Here is a 16,336-nt window from a genome sequence, read left to right as displayed (position 1 = left end):
TCGTCCTCCCAACCATCAGTTAAAACAGGTGGTGGTATCACCATTTTGCAATTCAAGAACTAAAGCTCAACGTTGTAGTAATTTGCCACATCCTAGCCTTTAGTGGATAACTGTCCAGAATTTTGGTAACATGAGAAGTGGGAAGTCAGAAATTTGAGTAATAAAATTTTGTATAATCAAACAAAAACATATTCATATGTATAAATCCTCCCTCTAAAGAGATTTGAGGTGACTGATAATAGAAGATAAAAGCAGTGATAAAAATATTAAAAAGTCACAATGGAGTGAAATATTAATAGAATAAGATAAAGCCAAGAGCTTCATAGAAACTGTATGGTTCATCATAATTACTAATTGATTTGTTTCCAAGCTTCCTAGTGGCCAAAGAAAAGGTGAGAACATAATCAAGATTAACTGAGTGAACACATAAGAACCCAACTGCTGTTCAGGAGAAGAACTCCCTCTAACATTGCGGTCTGAGAGCAATTTCTCCTAGATTATCAAGGGTTGGCAATATTCTGTAAATTGTCTAAAAGTATGTCCTTTGAAATTCAGTTATAGCTTCAAATAGACTTTATTTTAAACCTAGTTTTAGATTTACAGAAAAGTTGTGAAGGTAGTACGAGAGTTCCCATTTACTTGACACCTAGTTTTCCCTATGATTAACATCTTATGTTTGTGTGATACATTTGTCAACAATTGATGAACCGATGTTGATATATTATTATTAACTAAATTCCATACTTAATCATATTTCTTTAGTTTTTACCTAATGGCCAAGATCCTATCCAGGATACCATATGCAATTAGTCATATCTCCTTAGTCTCTTCTTGGCTGTGACAGTTTCTCAACTTTGTTTCTGATGACCTTGACCGTTTTGAAGCGTGGTCATATATATTATAGCATGTCCCTCTAATGGAATTTGTCTGACGTTTTTCTCATGATGAGACATGGGAAGTATGTTCTGGGGAGGAAGGCTACACTGCCTATTTCTATTGAGTACCATTCTCATCATGTCATATCATATCAAGGGTACATACTAGCAGCATGTCATCACTGTTGATGTTGATCTTAATTATCTGGCTGAGGTATTGTTTGTCAGGTTCCTTTCCACTTTCTACCTTGTATTATTGGAAGGAAATCACCATGCACAGCCAACACTAGGAGTAGGGAGTTATGCTTCAATTCCTTAAAGATGGAGTTATCTACATACGTTATTTTGAATTATTTTTATAGAAGATTTGTCTATTCTCAATTCATTTATTTTTATTTCTTTGGACAAAAAGAAATTGATTACCAAGTTCCTTATGCACAAGAGACAGTTTGGTTAGTTTGCTTTAGAAGTTATATGTTAGAATGTCTGAGTTTTCTATGGCATATGGGGAAACAGGGCTGAGTTTCTAGAATTTCAGGTTTATTTTTCCTTACATTTTGTATATGATATATTACTCCCCCCCACTACAATGTACAATTCTGTGAAAGTTGTCAGTAAATATTCTATTTTCTACTTTGAGATGAATTTATGTTCTTTAGAATTGTAATCCTTTTAAAATAGCAATTATTTTCCTGATTTGCATGGTTCTCTATGTGTGGGGTTTATAAGGGATATTATTATTCTGTTATTTTTCTTATGGTTATTTGCTAATCTGTCAGGAGAAGATTATGGCAGGTTATTGATCCAGATCTATAGTCATTTTCCAAATATAATCTCCAGGATCTCAAAAATAGTATCATTATTTAATGACTTTTATTACTGTATTTCATTTTTTAAATTATAAATCAACTTTATACAATTTATTTTTTTACTCTATGTATTATTGTATTTTCCCTATCAAATATTATCTGAAAACATGTTTTTGATACCCGTATAATATTCTATCTTATGTCTGTATAGTGTCTGTGTTAGTTTTGCCAAGTTTTTAGGCTTAAAATGATCTCTTATTTTAATGTGCATTTTTATTATTAAATGCAGTTACCTTTTCTTATATTTTTCAACCACTTGTTTTATTAATTTATGTCAATTAATGTCAATAATTGTATCTATTAGTATTACATGTATTGCCTATTTATGTCAACTACTAATATTTATATTGGATTTCAGTGTTTTCTTAAATATTGGTGAGAATTCATGTTTTTGTTTGTTCATTTTACAATTTTCCGCAAGGTGTTATTTTTGAAAAAATTTTAAAGCTACAGAAAAGTTGAGAGAATGGTATATGGAACACCATATCTTTACCTACGTCAGCGGTCTCCAGCCTTTTTGGCATCAGGGACCTGTTTCGTGGAAGACAATTTTTCCATGGACTGGGGTTGGCGGGGGGTGGTTTTGGGATGATTCAAGTGCATTACGTTTATTGTGCACTTTATTTCTATTATTATTACACTGTAATATGTAATGAAATAATTATACAGCTCACCATAATGCAGAATCAGTGGGAGCCCTGAGCTTGTTTTCACTTGCCGCTCACTGATAGGGTTCTGATATGAGTCTGCAAGTAGTTGATTTATTATGGTCCCTGTGCAGTCAAACCTCTCTGCTGATGATAATCTGTATTTGCAGCCGCTCCCCAGCGCTGGCATCACCGCCTCAGCTCCACCTCAGATCATCAGGCATTAGATTCTCATAAGGAGCACGCAACCTAGATCCCTCGCGTGCGCAATTCACAGTAGGGTTCTCGCTCCTATGAGAATCTAATGCCGCTGCTGATCTGACAGGAGGTGGAGCTCAGTAGCGGTCCGTGGCCCGGGGGGCGTTGGGGAACCCAGACCTATAATTCATCAATTAACGTTTTCGTTACATTGTGCTCAAAAGTGTTCTATCTCTGACATGCATATATGTGTTTATTTTGCTGAACCATTTATAAATGAATTGCAGATACCACCTTCTTTCCTCATAAATTCTGCAAGGTGATCCCCAAGAGTACTGTCCTCCTGTGTAACCACAGTGCTGTTATCACACTTAGGACCATTAACATTAATCCTCATTATTTAAATTCCTGACAGGTACCCTATTGTTAACTGTTCAAAGTGCCACTCACTTTTCCTTGCCATTGGAGTTCTGACTGATAGAGACTATATACAGAGCATATTAGCTAGATGAAGAATGAAAACCTACCTCATTATCTTAGAAAATACTTGTTAAACTTTAATGTATAGAGCTTCTGGTATACTGGGTGGATAATGCAGCTCAGAAGTGAGGCTAAACCAGCACTTACATGTTCAGGTGTATGTGTTCTTATATGGAGGAAGGCAGGCCCGATATGCCAACCAGATGTCATCAAGTCAAGTAACTGAGTCAGCAACATGAATGCAGATCCTGCTGAGGTGTGCTTACCTAAAGCCAGGGCACACTGGTTGCACCTGGGCATGGAGAGTGAAGGCGTGGGCTCGATGTTATTCTAGGAATGACTTAGTACCTTATCTTTAACACAGTGACCCCTTCAAACATGGCTTAATATATTCCAGTGTCACAAAAATCAGAAGGATTTCCCTTACCCCCTTGGAGAAAAGTTAAGTCAGGGGATGGGGTGCAAAGTCAGCTGCGCTTCCTCTGGTGCTGCTCTTAGTGGAGAGAGCGGGCAGGGAGCAGGCTCATCCTCCCTAAGGGCTGAGGCAGCAGCACGGGAGGAAGAAGGGGTAGACTTCCACGATAATATCTGCCTCTGGTGGCCTGCCTGCAGTCCACATCCCTTCCTTAGTGCTTGACGTCCTGATTACCTCACTCAGTTGCATATCTAAGATAAGACTTGATTTAAAAAAAAAAAAAGCTTTATTGAGAGAGAATTCACATACTATACAAGTCACTCATTTAAAGTATATAGTTCACTGCTTTTGATAGATTACATTATTTTTATGAATTTTAGTAAAATATCTGTAGCATAAAATTTACCATTTTAAGTGTCCAATTCAATGGCATCAATTACATTCATGGTGTTGAACAGCTATTACCACTACCTATTTCCAAAACTTGTTACCCCAAACACAAACTCTGTAACCGTTAAGTAACAACTCCCTGTTCCTGCCTTCCCCTGCCCCGTTAACCTCTAATCTACTTTCCGTCTCTATGAATTTGCCCATTCTAGATACCTTATATAAGTAGGATCTTATATGTCTGGCTTATTTCACTTAGCATAATGCTTTCAAGATTTATCCATGTTGTAACGTGTAAGAATTTCCTTCCTTTTTTACGGCTGAATGATATTCCATTGTATGCATATGCTACATTTTGCTTTTCCATTCATCTGTTAGTGGACCCATGATGGATAATTGGGTTGTTTCTTCCTCTTGGCTATTATGAATAATGCTGCTGTGAATATTGATGCATAAGTATCTGTTTGAGTCTCTGCTTTCCATTCTTGTGGGTATATATCTAGGAGCGGAATTGCTGGGTCACATGGTAATCCTATGTTTAGCTTTCTGAGGACCCACCCACTGAACTTTTCCATAGCAATTGCATCATTTAACATTCCCACCAGCAATGTATGAGGATTCTAATTTCTCTACAGCTTCACCTGTTTTTATTTTCCTGTTTTTTTTTTTTTTTTTAATTATAGTCACCCTCATAACTGTAAAGTGGATTCTCACTGTGGTTAACGACTTGATTTTTTGTTAGAAATCTATTGAATGAAAGTAAAATTGATTGAATTTAGGTCATCCTAGAGGTAACATTTTTTGGCCAGAACTTGGTTGAAACTTGACAAGGATTCTGAAGGTAGTGTCATAAAATTAAAGAGTTCTGGGGAAAAAAATAACAGTTATTTCTGATATGATTGATGCTAAAACTCTTTGATATGCATTGTTTTATGGTTGTGTTGAAGGATGATTTCTCAGAACAATGGTATAAAACCGTTCTTCTAGGTTCTAGGGAGAATGATTCAGTCATCCTCTCACGTCAGCTTATTTTGTATCTTTAATAGTGCTGAGAAATGGCCTGTAAATATTAGATTTCCTTTACCCTTATTTTGGGGAAAGAAGAGTGCTCTCACTCTCTACAGAAGAAAAATAATCCTTATCTCTTCACTGATGAGTAATAGAAAAAATAGAAAATTAGAAATCATAGTGGTTTGAACAAACAGGCGTTCATTCTCTTCTGTAAGTAAATACAGATGTATAGAGTTTTGGGCTACTATGACAGTCCCACAAACTCATCAAGGACACTAACTGTTTTGGCATTTTTACTTCATTATCTTCAGGCCTGACTTCCATTCTCAAAGATACCTCATGGTCCAAAATGGCTTATGGAGTCTCTGTTTTTCAGTCCACATTTCATATAGCAGGAAGAAGGAAGGTGGGAGTTGCATAAAAAGGATGTACACACCTGAGTCAGCCTTCTTTAGAGAACCTTCTTTGAAGAGCTGCATAATACTTCTGCTTGCATGTCATTGGTTTATGCTCACACGCAGCTAGAGCCTGGATAAAATAGGCTTTTAGTTGGTGCGTTGTGTTTCTCTCACTACTAAAGAAAAAAAGCGAGAATTAATACTGAGCAAATAAAAAGATAATCACAAAATTGTAATTTCTCAGTAAGTTACACTGACCGTTATCCCAGATACTAATTTATAATCCTTCTATAATAGTGACAGAGAGAAGGGTGAGCACAGGACAGGTCATAGGGGTGGTGATATATAGTTTGAAACAACTGTAGCTCATAGTTTCCTTCCTTCATTCATTTCACTTACTCATTCATTTATTCTTTGCATGTATGTTAATAGAGCACCTAAGAGGTCTCTTCTCTCTAGTCTAGCGGTAGGTAGGTACACATTTATTTAAACTATTCAAATTCCTGTAAGGGCTGGAGCCAAATACTCCTTAGCTCACAGTTTTGCTCTGCCATTTATCAGCTGGGTGAACATGGGAAAGTCATTTAATCCTTCTCAATCCCAGGTTCCTTTTATGGTTGAAGGGGGACAAAAATTACATGGCTTTGTTTTATGGAGAAAATGGAGCACCCTGGGTGAAACCTGTAACCAGTTTGCAATACAGAGTAGTACACAGGAAGTGCTACTTTCATGTATCTTTCCCTTCAGTCTTTATTTTTTAGTTTTACATTTTAAGGTGAAGCTAAATTCAGTTAGACAGCTTACAGGTGGGGTGGGGACAGTGGGCCATTTAGAAACCAAATAACCTGTTGGGCAACTTCTCTCCCCTATTGGGTTTTGTCTTGCCTTCCTGTAGGGTTCTGTGAGTCAGAGGGTGTGAGAGTGTCTCCAGAGGTCTCAGAGCTGTTGTGGGCGTGAAGAAATGAGCAGATGGCAGGAGACCACAGGACATCAGTATTCAGAGGCTGAAAGTCCAGGAAGGGCAGGAGAGAATGGAATATGCCAGGGCTGTCGGGGCAGGAGGGGAACGGAGTGTTCATATCATGGCTTCTCACCCATGCCTACAGTTGAGGCACAGACCCCCAATGACTGGGAGTCCTGCTGCTGCCCTGCACTAACGCTTAACTATGGGATCATCAATGACTGTCCCTCTTTATCTGCTCCGTTGAGTCCAACCCTGGGGAAGGTTGAGGTTTCTTCTTTCACTTTTCATCAGTAAAGCAAATCTCGATGGAAAAAGGTTAGGAATCCCCACATTTGTCCTTTGGGACAAAGGTGGTAAAAAATGTGTGACCTTGGGTGGTTATGATGTGCACCCTTCAGTAAGAACCACTAGTCTGAATTTGCTCAGTTCCCATAACTTAAAAAAAAAAAAAATAACAGCCAGTTTGTATTGAATACCTGCTGTGTATCAGGTACTGTTTTTTTTTTTTTTTTTTTTCGGTACGTGGGCCTCTCACTGTTGTGGCCTCTCCCGTTGCGGAGCACAGGCTCCGGAAGCACAGGCTCAGCGGCCATGGCTCACGGGCCCAGCCGCTCTGTGGCATGTGGGATCTTCCCGGACCGGGGCACAAACCCGTGTCCCCTGCATCAGCAGGCGGACTCCCAACCACTGCGCCACCAGGGAAGCCCCTCTAGGTCTTTTGTTTAAGATATATGTGTGTGTGTATATATATATTGAAGTATAGTTGATTTACAATGTTGTGTTAGTTGCAGGTATACAGCACAGTGATTCATATATATATATACTTTTTCAGATTCTTTTCCCTTATAGGTTATTACGAAATATTGAGTATAGTTCCCTGTGCTATATGGTAGGTTCTTGTTTGTTATCTATTTTATATATAGTAGTGTGTATATATTAATCCCAGCCTCCTAATTATCCCTCCCCCTTTCCCCTTTGGTAACCATAAGTTTGTCTTCCATGTCTGTGCATCTATTTCTGTTTTGTAAATAAGTTCATTTGGATCTTTTTTTTTTAAATGCCACATATAAGTGATATCATAGGATATTTGTCTTGTCTGGCTTATTTTACTTAGTATGACAGTCTCTGTGTCCATCCATGTTGCTATAAATGGCATTGTTTCATTCTTTTTTATGGCTGAGTATAGTATGTATGTGTGTGTGTGTGTTTGTGTGTGTGTATACCACATCTTTTTTATCCATTCCTCTGTCTTTTTTTTTTCGGATCTCATGTGCTTACCTCTAGACATGAGTTCCGTATGCCTGAAAGATAACGGCCAGTATGACTAATTTTCCAATTGAGCAACTATGTAGCATTTCCTTTACTTAACAGTTTTCTCTGAGACCTCGAATCACTTTTAGAATTTAGTTTTGTTTGCTCTTTAATATGGTAAAGTGGAACAATCTTGGGATGGGGTTCCTCATTTACAAATAGTATGATGGTAGAGTCTTTGCCAAAAATGTTTTGGAACTGTAAAAGTGCTAAAAAATAGAGATCTCATTTTCCAGGTGATATGACAGACTCCCAGAAGGGTCTCACCCTGAAGATGAAACTAGTAAGTGAAGTATGAGTTAGGTTTTAAGGGGACATCCCCACATCATACATTGTTTAGGGGTCCTTTCTCTGACCCGAGAAGGCCTCCCTTGAGATGGACAGGACATCTCAGTCTTGGTGGCCTCTTAAATTAGTTTGCTATCCAGGATGGCGGTCACTGTAGGTGAACTCCTGTGAACCTAGTTATTGGGCCTTTTGAATATGCTGTACCTGTGCGACTCTGGGTAGCCTCTAAGTTTCATTCACTCTGATTAAAGGTATCAGTATTCAGTCTTGGAACCCATGATACTGTAAGGGCTGTGAGGCCTTGGCGGGTGGCGTGGTTTGAAGCTTGGAAGATGTGTGTGGCCCAGCCAGGTAACCTTGGGCCCCTGGCACTTGGTCTGTCTGCAAGATTTGGTGACTGAGCTAGTGATCCACTTAGCCCCTCCCTGGACTAAAACTCTGAGTCTGAGAGGTAATGGTGTTGACCAACGTCTTGCTTTGGCTTCTCTCTTACACCTCATTTTTTGGAAAAAGTATTGTAAAAGTCTAACATTAAATTCAACCTTTGGGGATGTAATTTAGTGTCAAAATGCTATACTCTTTCCTTCTTTTTTTCACCTCTTCCAGTTGGTTTAATATCTTTTAGTATACCTTCCTTTTTTCTTGTTTTCTTCCTTCCTCTCTCTAAATTATCGTCAAGGGCCTTTGAAGAGAATTCTTAAATGTTATTGAGAAATTGCAGTCAGGGAGTCCTTTGTTCCCAAGTCATTTAGAAGATTACCTTTCCTTTTGTTAAATACGAAAAATTGTCAACCTGTATTGTGAGAAGGTGTCAAAAACTGCATTCACCAATAAAAAGCGTCAGCTCTCATTATTGCCCAGATATTATTCTTTTCAAAAGCTGAGTGCTCTCCGCAGGCTTTCTAAACAATCTTCGGCTCATTCATCTTCCTGGTTTCGTTACATTTTGAACCTCTCTGGGTCTGTATAGAGTGGCAGCCTGTCTTTTAAAAATTAATGGGTTCCAAATGCCATTCAAGCCTATTTCTGCCCTCAACCTCCTGCTCCCTTCTCCAGCTCTGCCTGTTAGGAGTCTTATATTCTGTATAAATATTGAGCTGGAGATAGTTTCTGAAGAGGTGTTTGGACTTTTAATTAGCACTGACAGCCTGTCTGCTTGGGCTTTTGCTCTGCGGTCTCCATGGAAAAGTCAGGCAGGTCAGTATGGAGGGGGCGGGGAGGCCTGCAGTGGATATGTTCCTGGCGGCTGGCCCTAGAGACACTGAACTCCGAGCCAACCATGAAGTCATTTTGAATTTAGGGAGTCTTGCTAATCCAAGGCAACGTGTCTTAATTTGACAAAGTAAAGACTGCCCGATAAGCAACCCTAACTACAAGTTCTGTGAAACTGGGGGTGTTTGTAAGTTTAGATTGTGCTAGAGAAATGTGGTGATGTGGAAGAATGGGTTCATTTTCTTCTCTTTACTCCCTTTCCCAGCCCCTCCCTCCTCCCCCCTCCCCTCCTCCTCTTCCTCTCTCCCTCCCTCCCTCTCCCTCTCTCTTCCTCTCTGTCTGTCTGTCTGTCTGTCTCTCTCTCTTACTTACTTTGGCCCAATTCGGCCCTGCAGTCTGGCCTCTGCAGTGGCTTGATGTGAAATTTGAGAAACATATGTAGTTTTCTATTTCAGGAAAATGATCTCAGGAATTGAATGTGTTTTTTTGGTTGGCTGTTAAGCTCTGATCTTGCCCAGTGTGGTTTTTTGATGATGGGAAAGAGGCTTCAGAATGCTTTTTGTCAGAATTTCGTGTCATAAACCTTACAGCTTGGTTGCTTTCGCTGGGCCCCCACCCCCTCCCCAGCCCACGACACAATGTCATCTATTCTGTCAGAAGTGGGAAGAAGTGCGCGTTGTTCGCATTACAATCAGTTCATTGCTGCGGGCACACACATACACGAAAATGGCCGCCGTGTCTGTCCTTCACAGAAGCTATTTTAAATGTAGTTCAGTGGAGGACCAGGGGTCTGCATACTGTTGCCCATAAAGGAAAAGGGATCCGTGGGGGAGAAGTTGGCCTTTGTTTTGCCTTGGAAGGGCCAGTATTCTTCTTTGTTCTTGAGGTGAGAGCCAACAGTGGGCCCAGTGCCCTGCACACTAAACTTCAATGATCTAGCCATGCGATGGATGTGCAGACCAGCAGCGTCACTGGGACCTGATGAGAGTGGAGCTGAGCGAGGGGCTCAGGCGAGCGAGGCTGGCACAGGCACGGGCTGAGAGTTGGGTCTGACCTGCCCCATGTCCAAGGGTTTCCAGTGGAATGAGGCACGGCCCCAGCCCGAGAAAGGCTCCCTGACCTGTGGTTCTCCACTAGACGTGAGCTTCTTGAAGATGGTAGCATGTCCGTGTTCATCTTTGTATCCAGGGAGTACTTGCTGAATTACTAAGACAATCATGTGCTCAAGTGGAGGTCTCTGCAGAATATGCTGGGAGTACAGAGAAGGGACTGACCTCCCCACCTCAGAAATTGGGGTGGGGTAAGGGACACAAAGGAGGAGAAAGTCCAGGAAAGGCTTACCCCGAGGAAGGGAGCTGACATTCCTGGGCAATATGCAAGTTATCCTATTTGATTCTTACAGTGTATCATTTTTATAGATGAGGAAGCCAAGACTCAGGGAGGTCAATGAACATGTTCAAGATCACACAGCTCCTGAGGAGCAGAGGCTGGATCTGAACCTAGGTTTGCATGGCTCCAAAGCAGTGCCCCTTGCAATGGCCCATCCTTCTATCAGGGGAGCAAGGATGGGAACCCTAGTGCCTTTCACACTGCACTTGTCTCCTCCTCTTGTTTGGTCTGTAGTGAACTGATCACCTCCTTCTGGCCCTAACATCTGACCTTTGTCTAAAGGGTTTGGGAAAGTTTAAGAGACTTTGAGGCGGTGGTGGAGGTGGGCTTCCCAGGAAGTGAACGCACTGAAGCTTAAGCTTCAGGGACCCTTGCTCGCGTGGCCCTGTGAATGCAGGTAGTTGTTGGGAGGCATAGAATGTTCCAGGTGGAGAGGGGTTGCAGTCAGGAAGCATTTCTACGTAGGCATTTCTGATCTCAGGAAAAGGGAACCTAAATCCCCAAGGCTCCAGGTATTTGTTTTAATTTTTTTCTTATTGTAAATATTCATTACTGTACGTGATCTTGTATTCATAATTTTGTATTCCTTTCTTTACGAGTTCCCCCATATAAAAGCTTCAGGCCCTTCAAGATGTGGATTTGCCCTGGAAGTGGTGTGAGAGCACCCTTCACGGAAGAAGGAATGTAAACTCAAGGTAGCCACTGAGTTTGGGCTCCGGGGTAACACGCCAGCCCTGGGACTCATTGTGTGACCTGGAACAAGCTTCTTACCTTTTCTGCACTTCATTTTCCTCTTTGTACCCTGTGGGCTTGCTGTAGAGATTGTAAGCAATCACGTGTATAAAGCTTGTAGGACAGCGTGCTTAGGATTCAACAGATGTCAGCTTCCCCTGGTGCTGTGATTGTTATTTGTTACTGGTATATGAGACCCACGTAGATGGAGCTGAATACCCATGTCTGCCATTAAAACATTGACCTTCTGAGAGGGATAGTGCAAGGACAACTTCAGACTTACATTAAAAAGCCCACAGACTATCCCTTTATGCATTGATTTCCTTATCATCTTTGACCATCATCCAAATGGCTTCAAATAAATTTCATTATGTGGAAAACTGGTGATATGTTCACAGAGCTGAGACAGGAGCTGTCTTCATCTCCAGCCACTCTTCATCACACACCAAGATTCCAGCCCTGTCAGATGTCTTGCCCAGTCCCTGGGCCTTTTCCTGTTTTCTTTGCACATACTGTTCCTCTCTCTAGAACATCATCTGCCTGCTTTTCTCCTTGCTGAGCTGTTGCTCATCCTTCAGAATCCATCTTCAATGTCCTGTTGTTTGTGAAGCCCTACAGACTCCCCGGGGCAGTTAGACACTCCCTCTTCATTGGTCCTCTAGTTTTCTAGCACTTCTCTCGTTGTACTGTAATTATTTCTCGGCACATGTTTTTCTTGTACTAGCTTCGGAACCCTTTGGATGAAGAAACCACAGTTTATTCACCTTTGTAGTGTGTATGACGCATATTAGGTGCAGAGAAATTTGGGGGGGATTGGAAAAAGTGTTTCTTTTCGTGTCATTACAGTATGTCCTTTTTACAGATGAGGAAACTGCGACTCAGAGAGATCAAGGAACACATTCAAGATCACACAGCCACTAAGGAGCAGAGAGGCTGGATCTGAACCTAGGTTTGCATGGCTCCAAAGTGGTGCCCCTTTCTGTGGCCCATCTTTCTAGCAGGGGAGAAAGGATGAAGACCCTAGTTCCTCTCACACTGCACTTGTCTCCACCTCTTGTTCGATCTGTAATGAATTGATCACCTCCCTCCGGCCCTAAGATCTGGCCTTCGTTGAAATTATTTGGAGAGTATAGGACGCATATTAGGCGCAGAGAAGTTTCGGGGGATTGACTGGAAAGAATTTTTCTTTTCATATCATTATATTTTAAAAGCCACAATCATTTGTTCCAGAAGAACTGTATGGTATGATTACACAGAATCATGTTTTCCCATTGGTTTTTACTCCAGTTTAAGAAAGGTTCTTAATGTCTGATTGATCTTCAATTTGAAATGACTTTGTAGCGTTTTCCTTGTTTCCCTGCTTCCAGCCCTCTGATTTAAGCAGATGATGCTCTGTAAATAATTACTTGTGTCTTCCTTGCTCTAAACTGTAACTTGGTGAGTATAGGACCTTGCATGTTTGGTCTGCAGCTCTATCCCCAAGACCTAATAGTTCTAGAAGAACTATTATTACCTCTTCTAGTAGAAAAAAGTATAATAATAATTTTAGTGGTATTTTATATAATAACAGTATTTAACACATGCTGGCACTGTTGTGTGCACTTCAGACATACGAGCTCCTTCAGTCCTCCCAGCAGCTTTGTTTTATATGTACTATCATTACCATGCATATTGTACAGAGAAAAAAACTGAGGCTCAAAGAGGCCAAGGACCTTGTCCAAGACCACACAGCTGATGAGCAGCAGAGCTGGGATTTGAACCCAGGCAGTCTGGCCCCAGAATGCAGGCTTTTTACCACAATGGTGTACTGCCTGTGATTAGCACTAATTAGCTCAGCACTTATTTGTTAACAGATTATTAAGGGAATCCCACAGAGACCTATTTTTCTAAAGTGAAGAGTTCATTTGTTAGGTGTTTATTTACCGTAAACCAGTGGTTCTCAAAGCATGATCCCCAGACCAGCAGCATGAACGTTACCTGGAAATATATTAGAAATGCAGATTCTCTGGCTTCACCCCATCTATTGAATTAGAAACTCAGGGAGTGGGACCCATTAATCTGTGTTTTAACAAATCCTAGAGGAGCTTCTGATGAGAACCACGGCCCAAGACTAAATCATTTTCTCTGGAATTTTACTTCCTTCTTTTGGTTTTTCTTCTTCTTTTTCTTCTTCTTTTTTTATTTCCCTTTCTCTTTCCCTTCCTTTCCTTTCCAGGGTAGAAAATAAGAAAATTTTAATTTTTCCCAGGTTTATTGAGATATAATTGACATATGATATTGTGTATGTTTAAGGTATGCATTGTGTTGATTTGATACACTTATATATTCAAAATGATCACCATGGTAGCATTCAAGATCTGTTCTCTTAACAACTTTCAAGTATATAATAAAGTGTTATTAGCTATAATCACCATACTGTACATTGGACACCCAGAACTTATTCATCTTATAACTGGAAGTTTATATCTAGACACCCAGAACTTATTCATCTTATAACTGGAAGTTTATATCTTTTTACCAATGTCTCCCCATTTCCCCCACCCCCAGCCCCTGGCAACCACCATTCTCCTCTCTGTTTCTATGAATTCCACTTTTCCAGATCCCACATGTAAGTGATATCATATAATATTTGTCTTTCTCTGTCTGAGTTATTTCATTTGGCACAATTCCCTCAAATTCTGTCTGTGTTGTTGTAAGTGGCAGGATTTCCTTCTTTTTCATGGCTGAATAATATTCCACTGTATACCTATACCATATCTTCATCCTTCCATCCATTGACACTTAGATCATTTCCATTTCCAATTTACATTTCCCACCAACTGTTTAAGCCGTACTGGTTGTATCTGTGATGAGGGAAGCAGTAAGAGCTAGAGCTAGTCACTAGCATCCTTGCCAGAGGGTGTCCTAAGAAATGGATTGTAGGTTTTGCAAAGCAGCAATGACTCCAAAGTACTCCAGAGAGTGACTTGTATTCCTAGGAATGGAATTCTGGGAGGTCCAATTCCAGAGAAAACCAGGCACCAGGTGAGACATTTTATGTTTTAAATCTCCTTGTTTTCAAAAAGGTATCTAAAAGTGATTTAACAGTGTCAAGACTTAGTCTTAAGGTTTTTTTTTGTGTTAAAGGGGCCATTGGTGCAAGTCAAGACCTAAGGACTGTAAAAATATTGATGCAACTGTCAGAGGTACATGGTATTTGACCTCCTATTAATAAAGACAAATTACCGCATTTCTGTGATATTTGAGTCTGCAAGAACGTCCCTTAATTCTGCCGGTATTCCATTCCACAGCTACTGGGGCTGAGGGGACAAGGGACACAGGCTTGTGTTTCTGATTTAGAGGTGGAATAGTAGTCTGATTTACTAAACTGAAAGTCAGAGAAGGTTCAGATAACAACAGAGTGAAACTTCATGAATGATAACAGCCACAGCAACAACTCAAGTATTTGCTGGTATAGCAGCAAGTTTTGGCCTGAAGTCATCTGTAGAATAAAATACAAGCTGGGGGGAGTGATTAGTAGGGGAGCACAAATAAATAGAGGGCAAGGCAAGTACTGAGCTGATTAAACTGGAAGCAGGAGGACTTTGAGGGAGGTTTTCTCGTGGAGCTTTCCAGGATGTAGGGAGTGGGGTGTTCATCGTGGCTGTTTGCTAACACCATCCCACTTCAGGGATTGTTCCTTTTCACCCAGATTTTAATGGCGGGTCATGCCAGCATAGCAGAGTAGGGTAGTACACCCTGAGTTACTTAAAAGACGTCTCAGCGTACGCAGGGCAGCGTTTTTATTTTTCACGCTCGTCTTTGCTTCGTTTAAAGAGAGCACTTCAGATTCGGTTCATCTAAGCCTCCAACTTCAAAGGGAGCTCATTCTAGTTTGACAGCAGTCACATCCATTTTTTGCCAATTCTTTGACCTTTAGAACAACATGCACTCAGGTCTGACCTGTCAACTGTCTATAAAAATCCATCCCCATCAAGGACTTAATATTTTCAAGAGCACATCTAAAGGATGGGAACCCTTCTAATTTTGTTCCTGCAGGACTTGTTTTGGGAGAAACCAGCTGCTGCTTCTAGTCTTAATGAGATGGGACTTTAGAGGGGGCCTCGACTTACATTATGGTCCTGTACCCTTTTATTACAAGCTACGCATGATGTTTTTAGCCATTCACGTCAGCATTTTTCTCCAGCTGCAGTCAATTTTATCTCATTCTTGTTGATCATGATCATTTGACTGTGAAAGTATAAAAAGAAATTAAAAAAACACAAGTGTTTCCAAAGGCCATTTGCCATGGGGAAATAGAATATGGTGACCTTTCCACTTATGTCCATTTGGGGGCTTTTGGCCACGAGGGTCAGTTCACATGTGGCTTCTGGGACCATTCTTTGGTGTGTTTCAGGCAGTCCAGATGTCTTGAAATTCTGCAGAATGAGAAAGAAAAGCCAGAGAGGAGTCTGATTCGATTCAACTAGAACCTGATTGGCTAATTAGGATAATAAAATTCCTGATGCATCTTATTCATGTCTCTGCAAAATAGTGAAAATAATATTACTTTATGTTTAAATAGTTCCTGTCCTCTTAAAGAACTCAAGCAGGGTCCCTTTCGGTATTGCCCTCTGTTCCCAAAATATATCTGAGATGTTGTACGTGGTTTCAGAATGCAGGCACCTCATCATGAAGGATAAATGACTGTGGTGTTGGGAATAATATATTATTGGAATTACCTAAAATCGGGGCTGAGGAAGCCTGTCAAGCTTCTAATAGCTATGAGGCATTTTTGTATCTCAGTTTCTTTATCTATATTGTAGGGATAATATAGTATCTTCCTCATAGGCTTATTAAGACCGTTGATTGTGTTGATACGTGTAAAGCTTTTACATAGTAATACTGGCACATGGTAAGTTCTCAGTAAGTGCTGTCGTTCGTGTTGGTTTTAGAATCAGTCAAATATGAATTTAAATGCCCCCTCTGTCACTTACTGGTCATACAGTCTTGGGCAATACTGATAACGATCAACATGGATGCCATTTACTGAATATAACTTATAATGCCAAGCATTATATTAGGTACTTTATGTACATTCTTTTTCTCTCAAAACTTACTTTAACTTTCCAAGGTATGTATGATTATACCCACTTCATAGATGAGTAACTTAAGGTTTAG

At 40.5% G+C, this 16,336-nt stretch overlaps 1 protein-coding gene across 13 annotated transcripts in view; it reads left to right on the top strand.

Moving 5' to 3' along the window:
* The window catches only part of FGGY (FGGY carbohydrate kinase domain containing), a 455,489-nt gene that overhangs the window by 70,830 nt on the left and 368,323 nt on the right, over window positions 1-16,336 (top strand). The gene's annotated exons all lie outside the window — the stretch shown is intronic.

This window comes from Aethalodelphis obliquidens, unplaced genomic scaffold, assembly GCF_003676395.1.
Source record: "Aethalodelphis obliquidens isolate GAN/ISIS:26980383/991018 unplaced genomic scaffold, ASM367639v1 scaffold9, whole genome shotgun sequence".
In the NCBI taxonomy this organism is placed as follows: domain Eukaryota; kingdom Metazoa; phylum Chordata; class Mammalia; order Artiodactyla; family Delphinidae; genus Aethalodelphis; species Aethalodelphis obliquidens.
The sequence above is the reverse complement of the archived record's forward strand: the minus strand, read 5'-3'. Positions and strand labels throughout refer to the sequence as shown.